The following is an 18,991-nucleotide window of genomic DNA, read 5'->3' as shown; positions in this document are numbered from 1 at the left end:
GCATCAACAGCGATCATACGAACAGTACAATTTCCTATAAGATATGACAAAATAGCAATAAATGACATATTTACAGCTTCTTCACTTCCTCTACTTGGTAGAGAGAATTTTATATTTGACAAATTAGATTATAGGTTTTTGCCTGCTGGAATACTGGTAATGAAGAAAAACTGAAAAAGAGCTGACTGATTTAGATTGAAAGGGGCAAACGTTAATGGTAGAAGGGTGTTAAGGGCAGTCCAGTGGTAGAATTCTCTCCTGCCACGCGGGAGACCAGGGTTCAATTCCTGGCTCACCACTTCCCCACTGCACCCCCCGCCCCCCCCCAAAAAAAGTTAATGGCAGAAAGAATTGGAGAGGATAGGAAGACAGGCATAAGAAGGAAAACGAAGCGTGGTGGATTAAATTGTATGCTCCACTTTGGACGGGTTTTTAGTCTTGTCCACATTCTAGTGGCTGTGAACCCCTTGTCAATAAGATCTCTTCAGTACATTGCTTCAGTTAAGGGGTGACCCCTCTGAATCAGGTTGGGCTTTAATCCTTATTAGTGGGGTCCCTTATAAGCAGAATAAAAGTCAGATGGAAAAAGAAGCCACAAGGAGCAGCCAGAAGCTAGAAGTTAATGGAACCCCCTCCAAAAAGAAAAGACACTGCTATGTGCATTGTCATGTGATAGAAAAATCAAGAACCGAGGATAGCTGGCAGTCTGCACCAGAATGCCACAGTCTTCAGAGAGAAACCATCATCTTACTGGCACCTCAATTTGGAACTTCTAGTCTCAAAACTATGAGCCAATAAACTCCCATTGTTTAAGTCAACCCATTGCATGGTATTTGTTTTAGCAGCAAGGAAACAAAAACAGGAAGAAAGGGACTTACAGAATGATGGGTTTACAATTGGGACCTCTGCCACAGGCAAGAAATAGAGACAGAGAGATGGAATAGGTGCTTTTAAAGAGCATATTATCAGTCTCAGAATAACAATAATAATATCAACACCAGTTATGATTACTGAAACAGCTGTTTGGTTTTATTTTTTCTATTTTTTTTTTAAGTTTTGGCAAATGCTAACCCATTTCTCCTCCATTTCATTTTATAGTTATACTAAATCTACACTGTCAAATCATTTAGCCATCACATCGTATAATCATTGCCATTTTTGGAGGGGAGGCAGGTGCATGGTCTAGAAACCGAACCTGGGTCTCCCACATGGCAGGCAAGCATTCTACCACTGAACCACCCATAATCACTGCCTTTTAAAAATCCTGATTTAGTAACTACATAGTTAAAGCTCATCACCAGTCCATAGGTAGATGTTCCTCTCATCATTTTGGTTGCCCAAAGCCAGTCTCTAGTAGAGCCCTTAGGAAGGACTTATTGAAAAAAACTCTTTACTAGGTTCCTCAGGAAATGTAAGGAGAATAATAATCCCTGAATTCCTGCGTGTCAGTAACTGTTTGTCCATGTCCATCATGCTTTTGCAGTCAAAAGTGCAAGCCAACTAGTGGATGGGTCAGACTCTGTTTCACTCATTGTCTGAAACCTAAAAGCAGGGTTTGCCCCTGTATTATTTTTCTAGAAGTGCTGCAAAATTACATAAACTGGATGACTTAGAGCAACAGAAATTCATTGTCTTTCCGTTCTAGAGGCTAGAAGTCCAAAAATCAAGGTCTTGGCAGCGCCATGCTCTCTTTGAAGGCTCTAGGATGCTTCCTGCCTCTTTCTGGTCACTAGTGGTTGCTGGTAGTCCCTGGCATCCCCTGGCTTGTGGCACTCAATTCCTAACTTTGCCTCCAGCTCCACGTGGTCTTCTCTCCTGTGTATCTGTCTGCCTGTGTTCATATTTCCCTGTTATATGGTTCCTCACCTGTTATATTGGATTCTGACTTCATCTCACTTAATTACATTTGCAAAGACTCTATTTCCAAATAAGATCACATTCACAGGCTCCAGGTAGATACAAATTTTTTTTTTTTTTAGAAATCATTCCATTCTACATATGCAATCAGTAATTCTTAACATCATCACATAGATGCATGATCATCATTTCTTAGTACATTTGCATCGATTTAGGAAAAGAACTAGCAAAACAACAGAAAAAGATATAGAATGTTGATATAGAGAAAAAATAAAAATAATAATAATAGCAAAAAAAAAAAGACAAACAAACAAACAGACAGACAAAAAAAAAAACCTATAGCTCAGATGCAGCTTCATTCAGTGTTTTAACATGATTACTTTACAATTAGGTATTATTGTGCTGTCCATTTTTGAGTTTTTGTATCTAGGATACAAATTTTAAGGGAACATTAATCAACTCAGTACAATCCCATTATAATAAGAAAGTCCCTTTAGTTTTTACATAATCTAAAGACTGAGAGATAGAGAGAGACATGAGAGGGAAATTTTTGATAATGTGGTTAGAAAGAACTTCAAATTATTAACTGGAGAAATGAAAGTGATGTGACCATAACCTTCAAGTTAAGGCTAGTGAAGCTAATTGTATCAGCTACTATCATTTGAGGGTCATTTAAGGGAGAGGCATAAGGAAATTAAAGGCACATTGTTATGAGTGCCTCTATGGCTCAGGTACTATCCCGGGTACTTCGTATAAATGATTCATGTGAGGTAAGTCATAATACCTCAGAATGACACATCAAGAAACTGAGGCTCATGCAGGTTTGTATAACTTGTCCATGATCCTAAAATAATGGCTACAAGTTGGGAAGAGGACCTTGGCCAAAACAATCATGTCCAATCTGATATCTAATATTTTTACTATTAAAATTTTAGTTTTTCAAGCTTTCTTCTCTTTAAGAGACTTCTGCACCTAGAATGCAAGCCTGCTTTTTCAGCAGGGTTTGGGAGAGGAGGTAACACCTTAAGCCTGGGTAGAGGGCTGATGTGTAAAAGGGTAGAAAATGAACTAATTAATAGCTAAATTAATTAAATTAACTATTAATAGTTAATAGCTTAATTAATAGTTTATTTAATAGCTTAAAGAAAAATGGATACCCGAGGAGAATAAAGTATGTGTGGGGTGGGTAGAGCTGGTGGTGGAGGGACTAAAAGAGAAATGAGAAGCTTCCGGGGGGTTGCTGGCTGGATCATTCGGCACGTATTTAACCACCCTGGAATGTCAGAGCTGTAAGACCTCAGAGGCAGCCTGGTCCGATTTCACAGATGGGGACACTATCTCCAAGACGTGAAATCATTTCGTTTGGAACAGACACCAATGTGTGGCAGAAGAAGGACCATATTACATACAGGTCATTAGGATCTTCACTCAGGGCAATTCCCTCTCCATCTCAGGGCTGCCTCAGTCTCTATAACGCAGGATGATGTCTGTTCTCTTATATGTGCATAGATCCAGATTGCAGTAAAGTCAATCAGGTGTTATATGAAAGCCTCTACCACTTGGAGGATAAGATATTCTATCAAAACTTCATCAACATCTATTTTTTAACTGAAATTTTTATTAAGATAATTTTCAAGTTATATGCAGTTGTAAGAAATAATTCAAAGTTCCTATATATACTTAACCTAGTTTCCCCAGTAGTAATATTTTGCAAAACTATAAAATAACATCACAACCAGGATATTTACAATGTTACAATCTACCAATCCTATTCACATTTCTCTAGTTTTACTTAAATTTTTGTGTGAAGTATATTTACGAGTATTTAGCTCTTTACACTTTTATCAGAGAGAAAGGTTTGTGTATTCACCACCACAGTCAAGATACTGAACAATCTCATCACCAAAACAATACTTCATGTTACCCCTTTACACTTACACAAACTCTTCCCTTTCCCTTGTTCATAAACCCGAGCAACCACTAATTGGTTTTCCATTTAAAAACATTTGTCATTTCAAAAACGTTAAATGAATGGAATCATACAGTATGCAACTGTTCTAGTTTGCTAGCTGCCAGAATGCGATATACCAGAAACAGAATGGCTTTTAAAAAGGGGAATTTAATAAGTTGCTAGTTTACAATTCTAAGGCTGAGGAAGTCCCAATTAAACTAAGTCTATAAAAATGTCCAAATAAAGGCACCAATAAGAGGTTACCGTCACTCAAGAAAAGCTGATGAAGTTCAGGGTTTCTCTCTCAACTGGAAAGGTACATGGTGAACACAGTGACATCTAAGAGCTTCCTCTCTAGGCCTCTTGCTTCATGAAGCTCCCCAGGGATGTTCTCCTTCTTTGCCTCCAAAGGTCACTGGCAGCTGGACTTTGTGGTTCTCTCATCATTCTGTGGCTTTCTCCAAAATATTTTCTCTTTTAAAGGATTCCAGTAAACTAAACAAGATCCATGTGGAATGAGTGGAGACACATCGCCCTCTCTTCAAAAGTTAATGCCACAATTGGGCAAGTCAGATCTCCATGGACGTAATCTAATTAATCCACAAAGCACAGCACTTCCACTAGATTGGATTAGGATTAAGACATTTTCTAGGCTGCACAAACCCTTTCAAATTAGCACAGTAACCTTTCAGGATTGGCTTTTTTTCACTCATAATTTCCTGGAGATTTATCCAAATTGTTCCATGTATCAATAGTTTGCTCCTTTTTATTGCTCAATATTCTGAGCAATATTCTCAGTATTCTCCAATATGGATATACCGCTATGTAACCATTCACTTGTTGAAGGATATCTGGGCCATTTCTGGTTTGGGGCTATTATAAATAAAGTTGCAATGAACATTCATGTACATGTTTGTGTGAACATAAATTTTCATTTTTCTGAGATAAATACCCAAAAGTAAAAATGTTGAGTCATATGTAATTACATTCATAGTTTTATAAGTAACAACTAGGTTTCCAGAGCAACCATTTCATTTAACTTTCACTTTAGCAATGGACAAGTCATCTACTTTCTCTGCATCTTCCTCAGCATTTGATGTTGTCACTATTTTCTATTTTAGACATTTTGATAGTTGCATAGTGATAGCTCATGGTTTTAATTTGCATTTCCCTGTTGGTTTATGATGTTGAACATCCTTTCACATACTTATCTGCCATCTGTATATCTTCTTCAGTAAATGTCTGTTCATGTTTCTACCTACGTTGAAATGGACTGTTTGGCTTGATTTTCTGTTGAGTTTTAAGAATTCTTTATATATTTTAGAGAGTAATGTTTTAGAGAGTAATGTTTGTCAGATATGTGGTTTGAAAATATTTTCTCCTACACTGTAGTTTGTGTTTTTATCCTCTTAACAGTATACTTCACAAAACAAGACTTATCAATTTTGATGGGTTCCAATTTGTCAATTTTTCATTTTATGGAGTGTGCTTTTGACAAAAGGATCTTTGCCTGAGCCCTGACCTTGGCCAATCTGTAGTCTCATTACATCTCACCTGGACGACTGTGATAGCCTCTCCACTGTTATCTGCTCTGTGCAATTGAGTCTGGAACCACACAATTCAGAGCCATCCAATTAAAATGAACAAAGCACAGGTGCAATCATTGAAATGTTCTGCTCTAACCTTCAAAAATTCCCCGACGGAATACCTCAAAATATAAACTCCCAATCTACCTTTTCCTACTTCTTGCCAACCCTGCCCCCTAAACTTATGCCATACTCCATATCTAAACTAGCTCCCAGCTGCCCTCCAAAAAAGGGTTTTGAAATATGGTGACAGTAGAGATGTGAATTGGAACAGCAGGAAGTATTGTGAAGTGATACACGTCCCTTTCTGCGACTGAAAATATTACCTAATTTATCAGTGTCCATTTCAAATGGGAACCTTTCCTTTTCTCAAGGTGGGAAAGCAACTAGGCACCAGATAGATTGTTGCTAGAACTTTCAGTAAAAGGAATACGAAGCATTTTTTTCTTTATCAAATCTCAACTCTTTCCTTTCAGATACATATCCACTATTTCCAACAGAGTGCTCGGCACCTTGAATATGATTGATAAACGCTTACTGGGTAAAACCATTGTACTTGCACAGCCACAGAAACCTTTTAGCTACTTAAATCACATAAAAATAAAGAGAATAAAACCTCAGGGCATTACAGATATCAAAGTGTCAATCAAGAAATTTGATTATTCTTTGTTGACATTTATTTTAAACTTTGGTGAATAGTTTCAGTCATTTGGTCTATAAAAAAGTCTTTGCAGTTATGATAAGAGGTCAATTTCTCCTCTCTCCATAGGAATGTAAAATGCTACTTTCTATGAAAATGATGTTGCTCTCAAATTTGAATTTAATTTCATTGTGAAAATCTCTTTAAGGCAACCAAAGTGTTATAGGATCTATGTCCTGTTTGAAGAGAGTTTTCTTTATTTTTGCATGGGCAGGCACTGGGAATTGCAGGCGTGAACTCTGTCTGCTGAGCCACCATGGCCCGCCCTGAAGAGAGTTTTCTCAGACCAGCTTTCTTTTTGTGGTTTCCATAGACTATACATTATTTTTTTGTAGTCACTCAGTCAGGAATAATTGCTCCAATTGGTGTTTACCAGCTATAACAACAAAAATTCAGAGAGTCTGATGAAACAGCATAAAATAACAATACTGTTGTCAAGAGTTGCTCTACAGGTTCATTTTTTTTTTCTTCAGTCTGCAGCAGACATGGCAGAACCAAGAGTCTATGAGCCTTGCTTTTGTGATTCATTCATACGTGCACACCAAACGAACATTAATGAGCATCTGTTATAAGCCCAGTCACTTTGAGAAGCACTAGGAAGATCCAAAATAACTAATCTGTAGCCACAGACTTGAGGGAACTCACAGCACCAGGAAAAGCACTCTGCTCAGAGTGCCACAGCACCCTAGAAAAATAAGCAACTAACTTTGATAGGGTGAACTCTCCAGGACACATTACACTGGACCTAAGACTTTGAGGAAAAGTGAGAGCTCATGGCATGGTGAAGAAGAAAAGAGGAAAGGTCAGTCCAGGCTGAGAGAATGGCCTGTATGGAGCCCTCGTGGCATGAACAAGCCTGCCTGTTTAGGGAAGGAGCATCGTTTCATGTAGTTTGTAGGTAAGGTAACGAGTCCTAGGAAATTGGTCTGCACAGGGATATTGGAGCAGGGCTTTAAAAAAGGTTGGATATGCCACAATTTAGTTAGTATTCCCATTTTGACTGACAACTTATCATATTACTAGGGAAGGAAATGAGGCACATGAGCAGCTAGCTACCTTGTGTCAGAACCTTTCAAATCCTTTATCTCATTTGCTCCTCACAGCTAAGTCATGAGGTTCCTCATACTCACTCTAAACAAGAAACCAGATGCTCAGAGTTATGGGAGGGTTGACTGAGATGACCTGATTATGTAGCAGAGCAAACAATGACAAGTAAAATGAAAAGGATAAAAAAAGGAATTTCAAAATTTATTTGGTACACAAGCTCTGGGATTCTGTTCTCAAATGAACGTTTTGTTTGTAACCGGATATAAGAATGCTCCTTTTTCTTACCTGAATCTTAGCCAGTCTTAAATCCCCATTTCACATCTCACCTGGGTTACTTAAGCCCATGAGGTCAGCCTTGCTGGGAATTACTTAACCATAGTCTTCTTGCATAACTTTCATTTCATGCCCTACACTGTTGATCTCGTTTTGAGACAATCTTATCTCCCCCTTAACTGGCAAGCTTCTTAACATGCCTTACTCATCTCTTCCCCCTCCCCACAACATAGTCAATGTCTTACACTCAATATATTTCAGTAAATGTCAGTTCCCTAAGTGTAATTCAAAACTTTTTAGCCTGGCTCTGAGAAAAATTGTAAATGGTTCCATAGAACTTCCTCCAAAAGAATGATGAAGGCCCAGATGGCTTTACAGGCAATTTTTTTTTATCAATTATTTGTGGAAAAAGTAGTTTCTATACTCCTTAAACTACTCCAGAACAGGAGAAAAGACAGAAAGCTTCCTAGATGAAGCTACAATGCCAGTATAACCCAATAGTAAAACTTAACAAAGATTCTCCCAAAATAAAGATTAAATTCCATTATGAGTATAGAGATAAGACAGAGACAACCTGAGTTTAAATCTTGGGTAGATCATTTACTAGCTTTAGCTCCTTGGGTATATTATTTACTCTTTCTATAAATAGGTTTTTTGTTTATTTTTAAAATATTTTTATTGTCAATCCTTAACAAACATACAAACATTCTTGACATACAAACATTCTATACATGGTGTGCTGGTTTGAAAGGATGCATGTCCCCTAGAAAAGCCATGTTTTAATCTAAATCCCATTTCATAAAGGCAGAATAATCCCTATTCAATACTGTATGTTTGAAACTGTAATCAGATCATTTCCCTGGACATGTGATTTAATCAAGAGTGATTGTTAAGCTGGATTAGGAAACAAATGTTTCCACCCATTTGGGTGGGTCTTGATTAGTTTCTAAAGTCCTATAAAAGAGGAAACATTTTGGAGAATGAGAGAGATTCAGAGAGAGCAGAGAATGCTGCAAGCACCATGAAGCAGAGAGTCCATGAGGCAGCAACCTTTGGAGATAAAGAAGGAAAACGCCTCCCAGGGAGCTTCATGAAACCAGAAGCCAGGAGAGAAAGCTAGTAGATGACGCCATGTTTGCCATGTGCCTTTCCAGCTGAGAGAGAAGCCCTGATGTGTTCGCCATGTGCCTCCTCACGTGAGAGAGAAACCCTGAACTTCATTGGCCTTCTTGAACCAAGGTATCTTTCCCTGGATGCCTTAGACTGGACATTTTTATAGACTTAATTGGGACATTTTCTCAGCCTTAGAACTGTAAACTACTAACTTATTAAATTCCCCTTTTTAAAAGCCATTCTGATTCTGGTATACTGCATTATGGCAGCTAGCAAACTAGAACACATGGTGTATAATCAGTGGCCCACAATATCATTTCATAGTTGTTTGTTCATCATGATAAATTTTTTGAACATTTGAAACTCTCCAGCAAAAGAAATAAATATGAAAAAAAAAAACCTCATACATACCACACCCCTTACCCCTCCCTCCCATTGACCATTAGTTATTTCAATCTACTCAATTTACTTTAACCTTTGTTCCCCCTATTATTTGTTTTTAATCCATATTTTTTACTCAACTGTCCAAACCCTAGACCAAAGGAGCATCAGACACAAGGTTTTCACAATCACACAGTCACACTGTAAAAGCTTTATCATTATACAATCGTCTTCAAGAATCAAGGCTACTGGAATACAGCTCTACAATTTCAGGTACTTCCCTCCAGCCATTCCAATACCCCATAAACTAAAAAGGGGATATCTATATACTGCATAAGAATAACCTCCAGGATAACCTCTTGACTCTGAAATCTCTCAGCCACTGACACTATATTTTATCTCATTTCTCTCTTCCCCCTTTTGGTTGAGAAGTTTTTCTCAATCCCTTGATGCCGAGTCCTGGCACATCCTAGGATTTCTGTCCCATATTGCCAGGGAGGTTTACATCCCTGGGAGTCATGTTCCACGTGGGGGGGGGGCAGGGATATAGCTATGATTTTTATTAATGATAATATAATAAACATAATAATAGTACCTTGTGACAAGTTATGGTTAGTCCAGGTTCAACAAAAAATAATAATAATCATGTACATATTTCCTATGGAAGTGACTAACCTGTTCTAAGACCTTTATATGCATTAACTTCTAGTCTTCACAACAACTCTGAGGTAGGTATTACTCTAATCCCCAAGTGAAGTAACAGAGGTACCAAGACTAGTAATAGTAATATGGTTACTTAGCTTGCATGTAGTAGAGACAGAATTTGAACACAAGCAGTCTGGCTGCAGACCCCACACTTTTAGCCACTCCTCTAGTCATTAATAGATGAATATCATATTATCATGTCAAAGGAAAAATATGTGATGCATTTTGTTGATATATAGAAAGCAAAAGAGAAGAAGGAAAAACAAAAGCCCTTGCTATAAAAACATGGTCTGGGATAAATCCTTATTTTAATGAAGAATATTTATGCTGAACCAAAAGTCAATATTGGGCTTAAGTTTGAATTTCATTTAAAGTCACAAATAAGTTCAAAGAGTTTGAATGACTCTCTATTTCTCCATAAACAGATTAATAAATGTAACAGAGGAAAAATTCCAGAAATTGTTATACAAGAATTAAGTATTTGAAAAAGATGGCATTTCATGTCAATGTGGAAACGTTTACTTTTTAAACAAATGGTGTAGCAAAATTGCTCAAAAAGGTTTTTGTTCCATAGCTGAAGGCACTAACTGCCTATCCAAATCTACCCACTCCTTATGGTTTAGTAGTAGAGTCTCAGTACTAGCAGGGCACATGGTTACCCAGCTAAAAGACCACATTTCCCAGCCTCACCTGCAACTAGGTCTGGCCACAGAACTAAGTTACAGCCAGTGATATTCAAGTGGAAGTAATTTTTTCATTTTGGGGTGAGTGTTTGTTTTTTAAAGAGAGGCTATTTACCATTCTTCTCCTTTCTTCCATTCTGCTATCTGGAAAGTAGAAGTGATGGCTGGAGCTCTATCAGCCACTTTGTACCAATGAGTCTGAATAGTTGAATGGCACAGTAATGAGTTAAAAGGAAGCTAAGTCCCTGAAGATTTCCTGGAGCCAGCTCTGGACTGGTTCCTGCTGGATTTCTTTTGCATGAGAGAAAAGTAAACTTTTGTTTTTTTAAGGCATTGCTATTTGGGAATTTCCTGTTATATGCAGCTGGACTGAATCCTACCTGATATGAATTTCTACCTAACAACTGACACCAAAATAAACATTTGCTTTTAAAAGAAAAAACAGCTACTTAAAAAAATAAGCCAGAGATGTCCAGAGCCAGCATTTCTATTTTGGGCTAGTCTCGCTGAGGGGCCTGCTTGAAGCCAGGGTCTCCAGGCCCTGAGAAGCTGCTCTCAGGAAAGCAAGGCACTGCCTCTATGGAGCCGGAACCAAGGGTTGGGCACCTGCTTCATGCCAGACGTGGAGCACATGCCCTGGTGACAGGCTGGGGGCTTCTACGACCATGTTCATTAGTATCTGAGAAACTCATCATCTTCTACTCTACTGCAACCTATTCATGCACTTCAAGAAACAGCTCCACGGAGCTTGGCAACAGGCTTGAAGATAACACCCACATTCCCAGTGAGGATTCCTGGTGCCAGAAGAAGCGGAACAGACTTTCTTATCAAAGAATTGTGGCTGGTTGTTTTGACCTGCATTGTGACAACTTGAAGGAGTTGTGCAGAGAGAGTTAGGTGTACCTTTATTTCACCTAACTTGGAACTCTCCCAAGAGAGAGGTGATTGTCTGAGAGCCATTTTTCAAAAATATTTAAAAGCAAATGTATTAGACACTGCCACCCGGATGCAAGAATAACAGTTGATAAAAACAGTAGACACCAAAATGTCTGGGAAGATAGGTTAGGAATTTTAAAACTTTTAAGAATAAGGGTTTTTAAAAGCTCCTCGCTTAACTACTGGGAAGCTAAAAAGCCATATGCATGCCCAAAGTGGAGCACATTGCTAAGAAAAGACCTGGAAAGGCCCTAAATCCTCACCTTTGACTGACCTTCTGGCTCTATGCAAGCAACAAGTGAAGGCTAAGGCAGGGTTGTAAACTTTCCAGCTCAGTAATGGAGTGCCAAAACACAAACACAGTCCACTGGCAAAGACTGGGAGGCTTTTATTGTTGTTGCTGTTGTTTTTCAGTATCAGGTGCTTTAGGGAAATTGTCAAATCACTAAGCTGTTAAGCTAACAAACCAGAGACCTCAGGTACCACACAAAATAGGATACAGACTTTACTATACTAGCTCAGAAAAGTCACTCAAATGAACAAGAGCTACAACAGGCAGCAACAGCAAACTGAGGAGAAGGAAGACTCTGATTCCTATAATATTCAGAAGGTTCAGTTTCCAACAAAGAATTACAAGGCAAACATACAGTGAAATATGGGCTATACTCTGGAAAAAAAAACAAAAACAGAAACTCACCCTGCAAAATCCCAGGCATCAGAACTTGGTATCTCTAGTATTGAATATTCCAATATTGTAGATATGCTCAAAAAGCTATAGGAAACAATGGGAAGTGCATTAGGGAAAATCTCAGAAATGCTAAGAGAATGTCCCAAAGAGTTCAAATAACAAAAGTAGAACTGGTGATGATAGGCCACTAAAAGAAATAATTCATCAAAGAAGAATAACAAATTTAGGCCAACAACAAAAAAATTAACTAATTTGAATTTATATCCACTGAGATGACCAATCTGAGAATGAAAAAAGAAGGAAGAAAAGTGAAGAGAGCCTAAGCAACTTGTGGGACACCATCAAGCATACCAACCTACATATAATAGGAGTCCCAGAAGGAGAAGAGATGGGGAGCGAGGCTGAAAGAATATTTGAAGAAACAAGGGTTGAAAATTCCCCAAATTTCTTGAAAAACAGGAATCTACACATTCAGGAATCTCAATGAACCTTAAAATAGTATAAACTTAAAGAGATCCACACCAAGACATATTATAATCAAACTGTCAAAAGTCAAATATAAAGAAAGAATTCTGAGTTCCAGGAAGATGGCAGAATAGGATAAGTAGAATTCACCCCCACTTCAAGGAACAGCTAGAGAAGGGACAGGAAGGCGACTGAGATGGTGATTCTAGGGTGGAAGTGACCTGGGAGGGTCTTTTAGACCACATAGGGAGGCACTGGTTGCAAAAGCTGAAGAACCGAGATGCAGAGAACCGAAGACTACCTGGCTGGTGCACACCCTAATGCACCCCTTTCCAAATGGAAGCCCAGAGTTCACAGGAGTGCATGGATCAGGAGACGGGATCTAAGAAGTAAGCCAAGCCATGTCCCTTGAACATACTACCCTTACCAGTGCAGCCCCATGACCCGAGACTCACCCCACACCCCACGTATCTGAACCTAGTCACCCCCCGCCATGCTCCAAGCACTCCCACCTCCCCTGACCTGCATGTGTACCTGCCATACACCACCACCCCAAGCACACCTGCCCCAGACCAACCCACTCCTCTGCACAAGCGCAGTCTCACCCTACCCCTCCTGAGACCCACCTCCCCTCCCTGATCCCTGCAGGCAGTCACCAGCACATAAAGGTTACCTTCATACCCAGGCTATATCTTTCCCAAGCTCATACAGTCAGGCAACCCCATTCTACCTATCCTGAGCTCTGTGCATGTGTACATCAGTTTATAGCCCTCCCAGATCTGTGCATGCCCCCCACAGAGGCTCCCCCCCAGCTCTAGGCAAGCACTGACCTGTATAGTTGGGCCACATCTGTCCCCAGCCCATGCAGACACAACCCTGGCCCACTGCCCCTGAGCTCTGTGCATGCACACATGCCCCTTAGACTAGAGCACACCAGGGCACTGCTCCCCCAGCTATACACAGCCACATCCCCCCGCCACTTGGTGACCACACATTCATGCACTGATTTCTTGGCCCTGGCACCCCAATCCCCTGCCCCACAAATGTGCATACTTGCCCCACCCCCCCAGCACAAGCGCCCTGTTCCCACAGCTGGCAGGTGCTCATGGGCAAGTCTGTGCTACATAGCCAACACCCTGTGAATGCATGCACACTGGCCTCAACCCCCTCTACATCTGCACACCTGCACCAGGGCACTGCCCACACAGTGCCACCCTCCCTCCACTCCTGCTACCCCGGTGACCTCTGCCCACTCCTACACACTCCCACATCCACATCCAGGGCTCTCTAGACCAATCCCCCTGCACAAAGACACATCCACACCCTGCCCATCTCATGCCTTGACCTCTGTGCCATCTACCCTACTCCCTGGTACCCATGATCCCCACATCCACATGCCCATCTACATCCTGCCTGCACACCAGCTCCCATGCATCCACACAGTTTCCTGATCTGCCTCCCACCATGCTCTACCCCTGTGTCCCCCATGCTGCACCCTGCTCCTGTGCTCCAAGGTCTGCCTAAGCTTCACTCCATAGCCACAGCTCCTGCATCACACCTCCAAAACCCCATGGACTGCAACCCATGCTCACAGGCACCAGCATAGTATGCCCAACCTGCGCCTATACCTGTGCTGCAACACATCACTGCACTGTTGTGCTTCACCCGGCACCCCGTATCTTGCTCCACATCCATCCCACATATACAAAGCTTTAGATTACTGAAGGAAATCAACTTTCAAAGTAAACTTATTAAGATATTTACATGACTCAAAGACAACAGAAGATTGTTAATCATATCATGATTTGAACAGATATAGTCCAGCCTAATGACCAAATTAAAACACCAGAGGAGACACAGAGTTTGGAACAACTAATCAAAGATGTTCATATAACGCTACTAAATAAAATTAATGGGATGGCTAATGACATACAGGAGATCAAGAAGCATAAAGAGGAATTTGAAAGAATAAGTAGAAAAATAGTAGACATCACAGAGATTAAAGATGCTGTAGACCAAATTAAAGCTACACTCTAGACACACAACAGCAGATTCAAAGAGGCAGAAAAAAGAATAAGCAAACTAGAGGACAGGACAACTGATTTCAAACACTTAAAACAGCAAATGGCAAAAAAGATGGAAAATTTTGAATTGGATCTGAGAGAAATGATGTACAAAACAAAGCACACAAATATAAGAATCATTAGTGTCTCAGAAGAAGAAGAGAAGAGTAAAGGGCTAAGAAGATTAGTTGAGGATATAATGGGGGAAAACTTCCCAACTTTTATAAAGGACAAAAATATGCAAGTCAAAGAAGCTCAATGAACTCCAAATAGAATAAATACAAATAAGGCCTTCCCCAAGACACATACTAATTAGTCTGTCAAATGTTGAAGAGAAACAGAAAATCCTGAAAGTGGCAAGAGAAAAACAATCTACTACATACAAGGGAAACCACATAAGACTGAGCTCAGACTACTCAACTGGCACTATGAAGGCGAGAGGGCAGTGGTATGATATATTTAAGATTCCGAAAGAGAAAGATTTCCAGCCAAGAATTCTGTACCTGGACAAACTGTCCTTCACAACTGAAGGAGAGATTAAAATTTTCACAGACAAACAAGTCCTGAAAGAATCTGTCAACAAGAGACTGGCCCTACAAGAAATCCTAAAGGGAATTATGCCAGTTGAAAAAAAAAATAGACAGGAGAGGGAGGTCTGGAGGAAGGCATAGAATTGAAGAGTACCAGTAAAAGTAACCTAAAGGATAAAAAGAGATAGAAGGAAAAGAACATATAGATCTGACAAATAAAATCCAAAGGCTATGATGGTGGATTCAAGAAACGCCTTTTCAGTAATAACTTTGAATGTTAATGGACTAAACTTACAAATTAAAAGATACAGGTAGGCAGAATGAATTAAGAAATATAATCCAGCTACACGCTGCTTACAAGAGACTCATCTTAGACACAAGAATACAAATAGATTGAAAGTGAAAGGATGGAAAAAAGATGTTTCACACAAGCAGTAACCAAAAGAAAGTCAAAATAGACTTTAAATGCAAAGACATCGTAAGAAACAAATAAGAACACTATATATAAGCAAAATGGACAATTAACCAAAAAGAAATAGCAATCATAAATGTCTATGCTCCCAAACAAGGAGCTCCAAAGTTCATGAGACAGACATGTAAAAATGAAGGGAACAATAGACGTTTCAACAATAATAGTAGGAGTCCTCAATGCACCACTCTCCTCTATTGATAGAACTACCACACAGAGGATCAACAAGGAAATAGAGAACTTAAATAATGTGATAAATTGAATTAGATCTAACAGACATATATTGGTCATTACACCCCCAAACATCAGGATATGTATTATTCTCTACTGTTCATGGAACATTCTCCAGGATAGATCATATGCTGGAGCACAAAACAGGTCTTTATAAATTGAAAACACTGTAATTATTCAAAGCACTTTCTCTGATCACAATGAAGTGAAACTGGATATCGATAACCACCAAAGAACAAGAACTTTCACAAATATAAGGAGATTAAATAACACATTCTTAAACAACAAGTGACTCAAAGAAGAAACTGCTGGAGAAGTCAGTAGCTAATTGCAGATAAATGAAAATGAGAGTACAACATGTCAGAACTTACGGGATGTGACAAAGGCTGTGCTGAGAGGGAAATTACCTTAAATGCCTATATTAAAAAACAAGAAAGAGCAAAAATCAAGGACTTAACTGCTCACCCAGTGGAACTTGAGAAAGAACAGCAAATTAATCTCAAAGTAAATAGAAGAAGAGAAATAACAAAGATTAAAGCAGAGTCAAATGACTGGGAGAAGAAAAGAACAATAGAAAGAATCAATAAAACCTAAAGCTGGGTCTTTGAAAAAATCAATAAAATTGATTGGCTGCTAGCAAGGCTGACAAAGAAAAAAAGTGAGAGGATGCAAATAAATAAAATCAGAAGTAAGAAGGGGTGCATTACCACAGACCCTGAAGAAATACAAGAAATCATAAGAGTATACTATGAATAACTATCCACCAACAAATTAGACAACTTAAATGAAATCGACAAATTCCTAGAAACACACAAACAAGTTGACTCAGGAAGAAATAGAAATTTTCCACAAACTAATCACAAGTAAAGAGATTCAATCAACCATCAAAAATCTTTCTACGAAGAAAAGCCCAGGGCCAGATGGTTTCACAGGGGAATTTTATTGAACATCCCAAAAAGAACTAACACCAATTGTGCTCAAACTTGTCCAAAAATTTGAGGAAAAAGAAAAAACACCTAAATCATTTTATGAAGCTAGCATCACTTTATTACCAAAACCAGGTAAAGATGCTACCAGAAAGGAAAACTACAAACCAATCTCCCTAATGAACATACATGCAAAAATTCTCAACAAAATATTAGCAAATTGAATCCAACAGCACATTAAAAGAATTAAACACCCTGACCAAGTGGGGTTTATACCAGGAACACAAGTATGGTTCAACGCAAGAAAATCAATGTACTATAGCACATTAACAAATCAAAAGGGAAAAATTACATGATTATCTCAATTGATGTTGAAAAAGCAATCAACAAAATTCAACATCCTTTTCTTATAAAAACATTTCAAAAGGTAGTAATCAAGGGTAACTTCCTCAACATGATAAAAGACATATATAAAAAACCCATAGTCAGCATCATACACAATGGTGTGAGGGTGGAAGCTTTCCTGCTAAGATAGGGAGCAAGACAACGCTGTCCTCTCTCACCACTATTATTCAACATCATACTAGAAGTTCTACCAAGAGCAATCAGATAGGACAAAGGGAAAAAAAGGCATCCAAATTAAAAAGGAAGAAGTAAAACTTTCATTACTTGTAGATGACATGATACTATACTTGGAAAATCCTGAGAAATCTACAACAAAGTTACTTGAGCTAATAAACAAATTCAGCAGGGTGGCAGGTTATAAAAATTAATGTGCAAAAAATCAGTAATATTTCTATACACAAGCAATGACATAACTGAGGAGTCAATTAAGGAAAAAAATTCCATTCAAAATACCAACTAAAAGCATCAAGTATCTAGGAATGAACTTAACTAGGGATGTAACCAACTTATACACAGAAAACTACATAACATTGTTAAAAGAAATGAAAGAAGATCTAAATAGGTGGGAAAACAATCCAGGCTCATGATTGGAAGGTTCAATGTAGTTAAGATGTCAGTTTGCCCAAACTGATCTACAGATTCAACACAGTACCAATCAAAATTCCATCAACCTACTTTGAAGACTTGTAAAAGCTAGTTATCAAATTCATCTGGAAAGTAAAGAGACTCTGAATAACTAAAAGCATCTTAAAACAGAAGAATGAAGGGGAAGGATTAACACTTCCCAACTTCAAAACTTATTATAAAGCCACTGTGATCAGAACAGCATGGTCTGGCACAAGGATAGAAGTATTGACCAATGGAATTGAATTGAGAGTACAGAAATAGAATGCCAAATCTATAGTAAACTGATCTTCGACAAGGCCCCCAAAACCACTAAACTGGGACAAAATAGTCTTTTCAATAAATGGGCATGGGAGAAATGGATATCAATACCCAGAAGAATGAAAGAGGACCCTTACCTTATACCTTAAACAAAAATGAACTCAAATTGGATCAAACACTTAAACATAAGAACCAGTGCCATATAGCTCCTAGAAGAAAATAGCTATATATGTAAATATATATGTAAATAGTATATATATGTAAATATAAAAGTCAGTATAAATGTATTTCTGGTCAGTACATTTTTTTCTACATTATTTAAAACATAGCTACATAAAATAAAGTCAATGTCAGTGGAGATACAACATATTAAGATGTAATTTGTGATAATAACAGGAGGGGTGGGGAAATGATCCATGAAGGGCAGTTTTTGTATAATGGGAAGGCAGCAATGGAGGAAATAAGCAACAAAATTATGTCCTAGGAAACAAATAACAAACGCAACCTAACTCCTTACTTATCAGTAATTTCATTAAACATTAATAAGTTAAATTCTAATTAAAAGGCAGAATTTGGCAAAACAGATAAAGGAAAACATGAGTCAACTATTGCTGCTTTTAAGAGACTTACTTTAGAACCAAAGACAATAGCGTGATGAAAGTGAAAGAATGAAAAAAATATTTCATGCAAACACTATCAAAAAGAAAACAGGAGTGGCCACACTAATATCAGACAAGAAAGACCGTAAGGCAAAAATTGCTATAAGCGATAAAGAAGGACATTACATATTGACAAAAGGGTCAGTCTATCAAGAAGATAAAACAATTACAAACACACCTATAAGCAGACTCTCAACATATATGAAGTAAAAATGATAGGTGGAAGGGAAAGTTACAGCTATGATTGGAGACTTCAATACCCTAACTTTCTGTTGGATAGAACTTCACAAAAGATATATCAAGAAATAGAAGATTTGAATAACATATAAAGCAGCTACACCTAACAGAGAACACTTCATCCAACTCGGCAGAAAACATTCTCAAGTGCACATGAAACAGTCTAGATAGACCACGGTAGGCCACAAAATGTGTCAATAA

At 38.5% G+C, this 18,991-nt stretch overlaps 1 protein-coding gene across 9 annotated transcripts in view; it reads right to left on the bottom strand.

The window, feature by feature from the left end:
* The window catches only part of LOC143673590 (histone-arginine methyltransferase CARM1-like), a 306,223-nt gene that overhangs the window by 189,732 nt on the left and 97,500 nt on the right, over positions 1–18,991 (bottom strand). The window contains exon 1 of one of the 9 annotated variants that reach the window (XM_077148307.1): positions 5,363–5,439. The exons of the other annotated variants lie outside the window; for them this stretch is intronic. The gene's annotated coding sequence lies outside the window, so the exon portion shown is untranslated. Of the gene's footprint in view, positions 1–5,362; positions 5,440–18,991 lie in introns of those variants that run through there. 9 annotated transcript variants of the gene reach the window in all.

This window comes from Tamandua tetradactyla, chromosome 2, assembly GCF_023851605.1.
Source record: "Tamandua tetradactyla isolate mTamTet1 chromosome 2, mTamTet1.pri, whole genome shotgun sequence".
Classification (NCBI taxonomy): Eukaryota; Metazoa; Chordata; class Mammalia; order Pilosa; family Myrmecophagidae; genus Tamandua; species Tamandua tetradactyla.
This window is presented reverse-complemented; position numbering and strand designations above follow the sequence as displayed.